This window comes from Ahaetulla prasina, chromosome 10, assembly GCF_028640845.1.
Source record: "Ahaetulla prasina isolate Xishuangbanna chromosome 10, ASM2864084v1, whole genome shotgun sequence".
NCBI lineage: Eukaryota > Metazoa > Chordata > Lepidosauria > Squamata > Colubridae > Ahaetulla > Ahaetulla prasina.
The window spans coordinates 11859046-11871634 of NC_080548.1; the positions used below are offsets into that span (position 1 = coordinate 11859046).

At 43.0% G+C, this 12589-nt stretch overlaps 1 pseudogene; it reads right to left on the bottom strand.

Annotated features, from left to right (window-relative positions):
- Positions 1-2217: 2217 nt before the first annotated feature.
- LOC131204523 (elongation factor 1-alpha 1-like) lies at positions 2218-12589 on the bottom strand (annotated as a pseudogene).

Genomic DNA, 12589 nt, shown 5'->3' on the forward strand with positions numbered 1-12589 from the left:
ACAGGATGTGAGGTGTCTGTAGATATTTTCACGGCCCTCTTTTTGACTCATGCAGTATACAGGTCATCAATGGAAGGCAGGTTGGTAGCCATTGTTCTACCATTCTAATTATCCTCTGAAGTCTGTCTTTCTTGTTGGGTTGCAGAACCAAACCGGACAGTTATAGAGGTGCAGATTACAAACGCAATAATCAATATTCAATTGTAATATTCCAATGGAAGCATTCCAGGGAAGTTATTCTCATCTTTGGAAGTGCAGAATTGCAGCTCTTTACGTTAATTGCTTGCATTTATTTAAATGTGCACCTGAATCCCTTCCCTGAATGACGAACTGCTTTTTGCATGTGTTTCATATTGACTTGAGCTACCAGATCTCTGCCGCAAAACTTTAGCCCATGAAATGACAGCCAAGAATATATCATTTTAAAGATAACTCTTTGCTGCTCTCTAGTGGCCATCTGAGTTCGTGTAGTCAGGATCCATTCCTTCTCAACCTCACACAGACTTTAAGGTGTTTGAACTTCAATTCCCAGAATTCCCAAGGCAGCATATCCTTGACTGGGGAACTCTGGGAGTTGAAGTCCACATATCTTAAAGTCGCTAAGGTTAGAAAGTGCTGCTAGTTTAATCCCTAGTAGCTTTGCTTCCGTTTGTTGTTCAAGATGTCTCGGCACTTCTGTGCATGCAAAGAACCTTCTGCGCATGCGCAGAGTGTCCATGATGACATCTGGGCAGGTGGACGGTGCAGGTGGACGGTGCCACTACTAGTTCGCCTGAACCAGGGCGAACTGGTAGAAACCCACCACTGCTATTAGTCTAACCTATTAGTCTTCTATCCTCCCAATCCACGTGGTAAATTTTAGGACATGCGTTGCAAGTTATGGATGTCATAAAAAATGCTGCTATGGTGAATGAACCCCATTTTTATTTTCATGTTTTTAATTTGCACCAACTCCAGGGAGGACCAATGCCATTTGTTTTCTTTCAAGTCTCTTCCTGGTGCTCAGTCCCAAGTGAGGAAGAGGAGGGAACGAGTGAGGCCAACCACTGATCCGTCACCAGAACCTTCACTTCTTGCTTGCTTTTATAGCCAACTTGGTGATATTAGTTGGTCTCCCAGCGTTCTTTTCAACAGATTTGATTTACCCACAGCTGCCATCGGTCTCATGTCACAAAAGGCTGTTGGAAGACATATCCATCTGGTTCAGTTCCAAGTTGGGAGAAAGACACTGGAAACATGGAGGCTGATTGGAAAGATGGTTTATTGATGAAGCTGAACCACATGGGTTTGAGGTCCTGGGCAGCTGACCACATTGGAGTTGAGAGAGAGTGACTATTATACTTTCTCTTGGGCTTTGAACTTGAACTTCCTGTTCCTGTGCAAGGACACATATTCTATCGGCTGCTGTCAGACTCCCATGGTATTATGCTGGGATCATAGCTGAGGTTGTCTGAGCTCCCAGGTTTGGTTGGAGCTTGCTGGGTGATGGTGTATTTTTTTATTTTGTCAATCATATATAAGATAACAGGTAAAAGTATAAACATAATTTGGATACATGCAAAGAGTAAGTAAAAAGAAATATTAGGACAGGGACGGTGGGCACGCAGGTGCTCTTATGCACGCCCCTTACAAACCTCTTAGGAATGGGGTGAGGTCAACAATAGACAGTTTAAGCTTAAAGTTTTGGGGGGTTGGGAAAGAAACTATAGTCAGGTAGCGCATTCCAGGCATTGATCACTCTGTTACTGAAGTCATATTTTCTGCAATCGAGTTTGGAGCGGTTTACCTTGAGTTTGTATCTATTATTTGCTTGTGTATTGTTGTGGTTGAAGCTGAAGTAGTCATTGACAGGTAGGACATTGTGGTAGATAATTTTATGTACTATGCTTAGGTCAGACTGAAGTCGGTGTAGTTCTAAGTTGTCTAAGCCCAAAATTTAGAATCTGGTGGCATAAGGTATTTTATTGCGGGTAGAGGAGTGGAGGACTCTTATTATGGTGATTTTATTACAGCTTTATCTTAATTTAATATTTTATCTAGTATATTGCATTGTCACATACCCTGTGTGTGTGTGTGTGTGTGTGTGTGTGTTGATTCATTTAACAACTGCATCGTTTAGTGATGGAAGTTCCAGTCACAATTGTGTCATAAGTTGAGAACTACCTGTATGTACTAAATGCCAGCATTGGGCAAATGAAGACCATATGGAAACCTTCATCATTTTCCATTCCTGCTTAGCCTAACAGGCAACATACTTTCTTTCTTCCTAGCTGTGTACATACAACCAATCTTATAAACATCCTGCAGAGGCAGACAGAGGGGTTTGCTAACAGGGTGGGAAGGAGGAATGATGAAGTCCAGAGCTTCCACCAAGGTGGTCCCAAAAGCAGTGCCCTCTTTCCTGGTAATGCTCCAGCTCTTGAACCAAGCCATCTGCAAAAAGAAACAGGAAACTGGCTGCAGAGACAGGAATACCAACACAATATCCCTGAGAAGTCTGACACTACACCGTTATGCAATTTTGCTGCCAAATGTAAGCCAGACGCTTCCAAGATTTCAGGGGGTGAACGAAGTACCTGGCTTGCTCTTACAATACATTGGTTAACCTCCAATTTGGTTAGAGATATTATTAGAACACAGTGTTTGTCAAACTTGTCAACTTTGAGATAGGTAAACTTCAACTCCCAGAATTCCCCAGCCAGCCATGCTTTCTAGGGAATTCTGGGAGTTGAAGTCCAGCCCTCTTAAAAGTTGGCAAGTTTGACAAACACAGCTTTAACACAGGAAACACACATCTTAAAGATGACACATACATGGGTGCGAAGTCCATACCTCTTAAGGTTGACAGGTTTGAAAAACACTCCTTTAACACAAGGAAATTATATTTTAGACACCAGAAACACTACTTAAAGCCAGGGAGTGAGAGGAACAAGGAATCCATAAACTACTCACATTGCTGCTGGGCTCCAACATGTTCTCCCCATGCCAGCCAGAGATGGGCACGAAGGCAACAGTGGCCAGATTGTAGCCAATCTTCTTGATGATTTCCGAATAGCGGGCATTGCCCTAATAGCGGGACTCTGTGGAATCCATCTTGTTTATTCCAGTGATTAAGTTGCTTCACCCCTAAGGTGTAGGGCAAGAGGGCATGTTCTTGCGTTTGCCCATTCTTGGAGATGCCCGCTTCAAGTTCACCTACACCAATAGCCATAATCAGAATAGCACAATCAGCCTAGAGCAGTGATGGGAAACCTTTTTGCTATCATGTGCCAAAAGCGGGGGGAGGGCAGGGGGGGGGCGCACGTGCGTGCCCACTCCCCTTAGTTCTATGCGCCCCGCCCCCCCGCATATGTGCACACGACCCCCCACGCCCCCCCACGTTTTTGGCACACAATGGCACAGTGGGCCCGGTAGGCCCATTTTTTGCCCTCCCCAGGCTCCAGAGGCTTTCTAGGAGCCTGGGGAGGGCAAAAACAGCCTTTTCAACCCCACGAAGGCCCTGCCGAGGCTGGAAACAGCTTGTCTGCCGACTTTCTGTGAGACTGGAAGGCCTGAAAATCAGATGGCCAGCGCGCATATGCGCGCCGGAACTGAACTTGCGTGCCCACCGATATGGCTCCACGTGCCATAGGTTCACCATCACGGGCCTAGAGAGAAACACCAAAACCAGATGATTTGTATTGGCCACCATGATCCATTTTTCTTGGCAATAGGGAAGAAACGGTTTACATTGTCTTCTTATGTTCTCGGCCAACTGTCCCGCTGTTGTCTGTGCTCTCCTATCCTAATATTACCCAGAGTCAATTTTTTTTTATTTTTTAGTAAAAAAGTTTTATTTCCATTTTCCAACAACCTATTCAATATACAGTCTCTTATTCAACATTAGTCATTAACTTTCATTTGTTACTTATTTGGACCTGCCCAGCTACCACTTCCTTCCTTAACAAACCTTTCCTCCTCCCTTCTCTACTTTCTTCTACTTTCTTCATCCTTCCTCTCCTTCGCTTTTCTACATCCTCTCCTCCTTCCCTACTCTTCTCTTCCACCCTTTCTAACCTTCTCTCTTTCCCCTTTCTTCTTCTTCTCCTTTCCCCCTTTTCTACCTCTCTCTTTCCTACCTACTTTCTTCCTTTACTCTCTCCTCTCCCTTTCCATTCCCTTCTGAAATGGCAGCTGAGCAGCCACGATTTCATTTCAAATTATTTCTATTTCTTAATTACATATCTTCAATCATTCCTTTACATTGATCCTTCATCTCCCCCCCTCCCACCCCCCGAGACTTCCCAGAACAAAGTACAGGGTATAAGATTAACAATCATAAATTAAAATACAACATAAGTCATAATCCATATGGATTATGACCCAGAGTCAATCTTATTGTCAACTTCAAACTGAACCTGGCAACAGCCATCCTTCTGCTACTCAGTTGCCACACAGAGAAGGAAAAGGGGAAGGAGGTTGGAATGCATTACTAGTCACAACAGAGAGCTTTCTCGTGAGAACCAAGGTCATCTCTACTGGCAACTGATAAGGTCGGGGAAGGAGTGCCTGAAAGGCCTCTGGTGGCTCAGCAGACTAAGTCTGTCTGTTATTAACACAGCTGCTTGCAATTACTGCAAGTTCAAGTCCCACCAGGCTCAAGGTTGACTCAGCCTTCCATCCTGTATAAGGTAGGTAAAATGAGGACCCAGATTGTTGGGGGGCAATAAAAGTTGAATTTGTATATAATATACAAATGGATGAAGACTATTGCTTAACACAGTGTAAGCCGCCCTGAGTCTTCGGAGAAGGGCGGGATATAAATTCAAATTAAAAAAAAAAGAGCCTGCCAATTAACCCAATTGGCCAATGTGACCTGTGAAACTTGGGGATGGGGGTTATTCCCTAGTTTAATTATACTGTAACCGTGGGAAGGATTTAAATTTGGTTTTCCTTTGAAGCTGTGTCGATATGATGTACTCAATAAAGAAGACAGTTGAGAAGGAGCCAAGACTGAGTTCTGATTTGCTTGGGTTCATTAGTTGGAGCCTTACACTTGTTTAGTTCCCAAGGCCAGCTAAGGTCTGCTACTTCCTCAGACAATGTAGATTTAATTAAGTTTATTTTCAGTTCCATGTATGCAATTCGGTTTTGCTTCCGGTACATTTAGGTGGTCCTAGCCATCTTTTCTGAATTTTATTTCAATCTTTATATTTTCTCCTGGCTTCTCGCCAAAGTTCCAACTGGGTGAACCCTTCCAGACAGATATATACACAAAGAGAGAGACACACACTAATTCTCCCCATGGAAGAATAGATGATGAAGGTGATGGAGTTGATGGAAATGGCAAAACTGAATGGCTTACCTAAAGAAAAGTATTTATCTAGTTTTTGTCTCTACTTACAAAGCCCTTCTGGATTTTTTATTTTTACTCAAAAACTGGAAAAAGCAACAACCCTGAAACTTGTTTTGGCTTTAGGTGTTGATGATTAGAATGATTTTGTAATTTTAGAAATGGCTCAAAATGTAAAATATAAAGCCAAAGATTTTGTAACTTAGTGGGTTGGTGAACCCAAAACTTTTCCCCATCATCTAAACAACCTTGCAGCTGACCAGGGTAAGATTGCGATTCTAGAGAAGGAAGAATGTTAAAGCAATAGAAGCCCAGAAGCTTCTGGATTCCTCTGGGATATTCTGTCCCCTGAAACGATAAAGGCTAAAGCCATCCCGTGACAGTGTTCATATGAACTTGTGAACCATGGTTTATGGCAGAGGTCTTCAAACTTGGCAGCTTTGAGACTTGTGGACTTCAACTCCCAAAATTCTCCAGCCAGCTATGCTGGGAGTTGAAGTCCACAAGTCTTAGAGCTGCCAAGTTTGAAGACCTCCAGTTTATGGTATTTGAGGGGGCAGAATTAATTAACTGCTTCATTCAGGAAAGGCTGGTTGATCCCACAGCACAACACGAACTGATGTGTGGCTCTCATCAGACACAATTTTACTCCACATGCTAAACCAAGCCAAACCTGAAGGAGTGCAGGATGGCTTAATACAACATGTGAAGTCAGTCCCTTGGTCAAAATGGAGGCAAACTTTCCTGACGGTTGAAGTAGTAGAATGTTTGCTCCTTAAAATTCTCAGGGGTTGGAGCGTGCCTGTTGAAAACAGGCAGTTGGTGAGGCAGTTGGGGTAGGAGGGCTGCTGTGTCTTACACACATTGGATTTTGGAAAGACAAATCACCTGTCCGAGAGGATCTAGACGGATCTAGCGCGCCAAAAGAATCCAAGATCCGGAGCAACCTCCCCTCTATAGGTATACATACATTAATGGGTGTTAAATAGCCCCCCAATCTTTTATTATTGCCTTACAAGATAACATCCTTATCTTGCTTCAGGATGAGAACTAAAACACAGATTAAAGAACCCAACTGATTCAGTATTTTAAGCCCTGGAACTTTTAAGCACTTAATATAATTAGACTTAGCAAAGCTCCTGGCTGTATGGCAAATTGTTATTATCATTATCATCCTAATTTATCTTGTAACTGCTTTTTCTTCCCAGAAGCTGAAAGTACGTGCAAAGACCAAAAGAACAGTCTCCAAGAATAACAATATTGATTAAAAAGAACATTTAAGACCCTGAAAACAATTAAAGTTCAACTTGAATAGAGTCAGTTCTAGAATAGAGAATTATTTAAAATGATTCTAAATTGCAAAGGAGGCCAAACAGAAAGACATTTGTGGATCCAATAGTTTTTTTTAAACCCCAGATGCAGACAGGGGCACCACAGGGAATCAAAACAGTCATGAAAGTATCTGTTTGTGTATTCAAAGTACAACCCCTTCCTCTTTTAATGTACATCACAACAATGTAAAGTTGACATATCATTTTTTTTATTTTTTTTATTTATTTATTTGTCACAACAGTACATATAAGCATAAGCATGAAATAACTATACAATATATAAGCATATATATAAGTATGTAATAACTATATTAATTGGATATAATGAAAGGAAACAATAGGACAGGAACGGTAGGCACGCTTGTGCTCTTATGCACGCCCCTTACAGACCTCTTAGGAATGGGGTGAGGTCAATAGTAGACAGTTTTTGGTTAAAGCTTTGGGGATTTTGGGAAGAGACCACAGAGTCAGGTAGTGCATTCCAAGTATTAACAACTCTGTTACTGAAGTCATATTTTCTGCAATCAAGACTGGTACGGTTAACATTAAGCTTAAATCTATTGTGTGCTTGTGTATTGTTGCAATTGAAGCTGAAGTAGTCTTCAACAGGAAGGACATTGTAATAGATGATTCTATGAGTTAAACTCAGGTCATGATGAAGGCGGCGGAGTTCTAAGTTTTCTAAACCCAGGATTTCAAGTCTGGTGGCATAAGATATTTTGTTGTATTCAGAGGAGTGGAGAACTCTTCTTGTAAAATATTTCTGGACACGTTCAATTGTATTGATGTCTGAAATATGGTATGGGTTCCAGATAGGCGAGCTGTATTCAAGAATTGGTCTAGCAAATGTTTTATATGCTCTGGTTAGTACTGTAGTGTTTCTGGAGAAGAAGCTACGCAAGATTAGGTTTACAACTCTTAAAGCCTTTTTTGCGATGTAGTTGCAGTGGGCTTTGGCACTTAGATTGTTTGATATGAAAACTCCAAGGTCTTTAATAGGGTGGGGGTCATCTGTAAGGTAATGTCCATCGAGCTTGTATTTAGTGTTTAGGTTCTTTTTTCCAATGTGTAAGAGCATTTGCTGGTTGAGATTTGGAGTTGCCAAGTTTTTGACCATTCTGATACAAAGTCAAGGTCTTTTTGAAGGGTAGCTGTATTGTTGGTGGTGTTAAATAGTTTGACATCGTCAGCAAAGAGAACACAATTACTTATAATATGGTCACAGAGATCATTAATGTATAATATGAAGAGTGTTGGTCCAAGAACACTGCCTTGGGGAACGCCGCTATTGACAGGAATAGGATTTGATAGAGCACTGCCAATTTTGACCACTTGTTGTCTGTTTGACAGGAAAGCTGTTATCCAATTGTGGAGGGGTCCGGAGATGCCATAGGATTTTAGTTTTAGGAGAAGTTTATCATGTACCAGTGAGTCAAAAGCTTTACAGAAGTCTATGTAAATTGCACCTATTGCTTTGCCTTGATCTAGATTTGTAGTCCATTTGCGCAACCAGAGCTGCCATCTTAATTTTGTCAAGGTTTGGAGGTTACAGTGGGATTTGAAATCATTCTTATAAATAAAGGCAATGTTGAGCTATTAATCTAACCCAGTGTTTCTCAAAGGTGGCAACATTAAGGTGTGTGGACTTCATTTCCCAGAATTCCTCAGCCAGTCTGTTCTGGAAGTAGTGATTTAACCAGTGGTGGGATTCAATTTTTTTTTGCTATTGGTTCTGTGGGTGTGGCTTGGTGGGCGTGGCATGGCTTGGTGGGCATGGCAGGGGAAGGATACTGCGAAATCCCCATTTCCTCCCAATCAGCTGGGACTTGGGAGGCAGAGAATAGATGGGGGTGGGGCCAGTCAGAGGTGGTATTTGCCGGTTCTCCGAACTACTCAAAATTTGCACTACCAGATCTCCAGAATTGGTCAGAACCTGCTGAATACTACCTCTGGATTATTTAACCCTTTATAAGCATGCCATGCAAAGATTGTGCTTCTAAGACTTGCTTCTGTCCCTCTGGTTCGTCTGTGTGGAATATATGTGTGACCATTGCAGATATTCTAGGCGAAGGAAGATGCAGGTAACCTGTAGACTTCAAAATCCCATAAACCAGGGATGAAATCCAGCAGGTTCTGACAGGTTCTGGAGAACTGGTAGTGCAAATTTTGAGTAGTTCAGAGAACCGGTAACGGAAATTTTGAGTACTTCAGAGAACTGACAAATACCATCTCTGGCTGGCCCCAGAGTGGGAATGGAGATTTTGCAATATCCTTCCCGCAGGAGTGGGGAGGGAATGGAGATTTTGCAGTATCCTTCCCCTGCCACACCCACCAAGCCACACCCACAGAACCGGTAGTAAAAAAAAATTGAATTTCACTACTGCCATAAACTACCATTTTAATTGTTGGAGGGAAAATCCATCTGGTTCAGTTCCAAATTGGGAGAAAGATGCTGGAAACAACATGGAGGCTGATTGAAGACAGCTGGTTTATTGACGAAGCAGAACCACACACAAAGACAGGGTTCAGTTCTGGGTCAGCTGAAGAATTAGCTAGATGAGTGCCAGGATTTTTATACAGGTCCTGAAATGCTGCTGGTGGGGAGGGGGGGCATTGTGCAATGAAGGAGCTTGTGTTCTGAAAGGGTGTTGGGTAATTCCTATTGTGGCTAATGAGTTTCGTCCTGTGCTGGATCTTGGGTTAGGGGCTAATGTACTAATCCTACCAGTCTGCTTTTGTTAGCTATCAAACTTTGCTGCAAGGAGTTTCGAACTATCCTGTCTTGAACAGATTTCTGCCTGCACTATTTGCTTTGCTTATGAATGGAGCCATCTAGATGGTTGGCTTCCTTTTTCAATAAGCTCTTTATCTCCTTAAGTGCTGGCATCCGCTGTGGGCTATTAAGAAAGCCTGTGGGCTGCTTTCTGCCTCTAAAAACATGTTTCTCCATTTCTCCTTTAGGGAAATATAATATTCTGCATTTTTTAATATTTCCCAAAATGTTTCATTCTTCCAGGGAGGGAATTCCCACACTATCATCCCCATGGTCATTGGGAATTATAAGAGCTGTAACCCCAGACTCTGGGAAGGTATCAGGTTATCTGCCCTGTACTAATTCCTCAAAATGGACTTTAGCTCAGGTACTGCTCTGTCTGCTATTTACTATATTTATATTCCACCTTATTTTCAGATGCTCAAGATAGCCTGGTGACCACTTCTTCTAACAACAGCGCTGTGAGTTAGGTTGGACTCAGGGGGATTACAGGTATCCTGTTTCCCTGAAAATAAGACATCCCCTGATAATAATCCAAATCTTTGTACCTGGCCATTCGGTTCCTCCTAAACTACGCAAAGTTGTAGTCTCATTTTTCTCCCTTTGTCCTCCCCCCCCCCACCCTGATCAGGAAGGACCAGAAGATGGAGAAAACACTTCAGAATAAGAACCGAGGGGAAACGTGCAGCAAGGCCCCAGAGATGGAAGAATATGGTGGTCGCACGCCACTGCTTCCAGCTCAAATGCCTAATGATGGGAATTGGCATAGTCCTAAGATGTCTACAACCTCAAAGCCAGACCATTTAGAGTATTCTCTCACACCAGTTCCTTGGTCCAAACGCAAGCTCAGCCACAAGTCCATAGGTATGTATCTCCTGCTTCTTCCTTCCTTTCTTCCTTTCTTCCTTCCTTCCTTCCTTCCTTTATCTTTTTCTTTCTTTCTTTTCTTTCTTTCTCCTTTCTTTCTTTTTCTTTCTTTCCCTCCCTCCCTGTCTCTCTCCTACCCACACAGATAAGGTTTAAGCTTTTCTGGAGCTTGATGTTTCTGTGTTTTTTTCTTCTTGTTGTGCATGTCCATTTCTTGTCCTTCCTAATGAGTTTCATCAATGTCAGGCCCAAAGAACCAATAAAGACACCTGGTGATTCTTCCAAGCTGAGTTCTTTATTGTTTCCACACCTATAGACAGACTCTTGCCAAACTGAAACAAATGATCTGCATCTATAACATACTTCTGGGAGTTGTTAGGGAAGGGCTGTCTTTATCCTCTTTCTCTCACACAAAACTTCTGAACTGAGTTGTCTTATTCTTCCAGAAAGTATCCCCTCCTTCTTCGGTATCCATCTGACCAGAGGTGGGTTTCTGCCACCTCTGCAGGTTCTGACCAGTTCTGAAGAACCAGTAGCGGAAATTTTGAGTAGTTCGGAGAACCGGTAGTAAAAATTATGACTGGCCCTGCCCCCATCATAATCTTTCCCTTCCAAGTCCCAGCTGATCAGGAGGAAATGGGGATTTTGCAATAACCTTCCCTGGAGTAGGGAGGGAATGGAGATTTTATAGTATCCTTCCCCTGCCACGCCCACCAAGCCACACCCACCAAGCCACGCCCACAGGACTGGTAGTAAAAGAATTTGAAACCCACCACTGCATCCAACTACATTCCATCACAATCAACCAGAGGTGGGCTGCTGGGGGTTGGGAGGGGTTCTGCAGAACCTCTAGCTAAGATTCGGTGCAGTTTGGAGAACCCCCAAATCGCACTCCTGGCTGGCCCCACCCACTCCGCCCCTCCCCTCCCTGGAGTGCCCACGCGGCCCGTTTTGGATGCAGGTAAGTGCAGGATCCGTGCAGAGGCTCGGGGAGGGTGAAAAACAGGCCTACCGGAAATTCGGGAAGGCCGGAAACGGGCCTGTTTTTCAGCCTCCGGAGGGCCTCTGGAACCTGGGAGCCCGTTTTCACCCTTCCGGAGGCTCGAGGAAAGCCTCCAGAGCCCAGGGAGGGCAAAAATGCTCCCCTCCGTGGTGCAGGAGACCAACTAGGCCACACCCACCATGGCCACGCCTACCCAGCAACTGGGCAGAGAACCCCTTGCTAAAATTTTTGAAGCCCACCCCTGCAATCAATACTTATTGGTCCATGGCTACATCTCTCCTCACTCCCCAGAATGTAGTGTGGAACATGTACAGAAGAATAGAATAGAATAGAATAGAATTTTTATTGGCCAAGTGTGATTGGACACACAAGGAATTTGTCTTGGTGCATACGCTCTCAGTGTACATAAAAGAAAAGATACCTTCATCAAGATACAATATTTACAACACAAATGATGGTCATAGGGAACAATTTAACACTTAATGATAAGCATAGGGTACAAATAAGCGATCAGGAACAATCAATATCAATATTAATCATAAGGATTACCAGCAACAAAGTTACAGTCATACAGTCATAAGTGGAAAGAGATTGGTGATGGGAACGATGAGTAGATTAATAATAGTGCAGATTTAGTAAATAGTTTGACAGTGTTGAGGGAATTATTTGTTTAGCAGAGTGATGGCCTTCGGGGAAAAATGTTCTTGTGTCTAGTTGTTCTGGTGTGCAGTGCTCTATAGCGTCGTTTTGAGGGTAGGAGTTGAAACAGTTTATGTCCAGGATGCGAGGGGTCTGTAAATATTTTCACGGCCCTCTTCTTGATTCGTGCAGTATACAGGTCCTCCACGGAAGGCAGGTTGGTAGCAATTATTTTTTCTTCAGTTCTAATTATCCTGAAGTCTGTGTTTTTCTTGTTGGGTTGCAGAACCAAACCAGACAATTATAGAGGTGCAAATGACAGACTCAATAATTCCTCTGTAGAACTGGATCAGCAGCTCCTTGGGCAAGTGAGGTAATACACTCAGCATGTCTCCCCAGAAGTGATAATCCTCAGATTTCACTGAATTTTACCATCTTGATGAGCAGTGGATTGTAATATGCTCATGAAAAGAGAAGTCAAAGGCTGGATTAATTCTACTTGGAAGGCTAGCTGAGTCTCTCTGCACATTCTCTCCATCACCCAAGCAGGTGAATCCAAACCTAAAATGATGCTCAATGATGCCCAATGATGCTCTCATTGTAAGGACACTGATTCGGTGCCAGCTGCTCTTGGATCTCTCCAT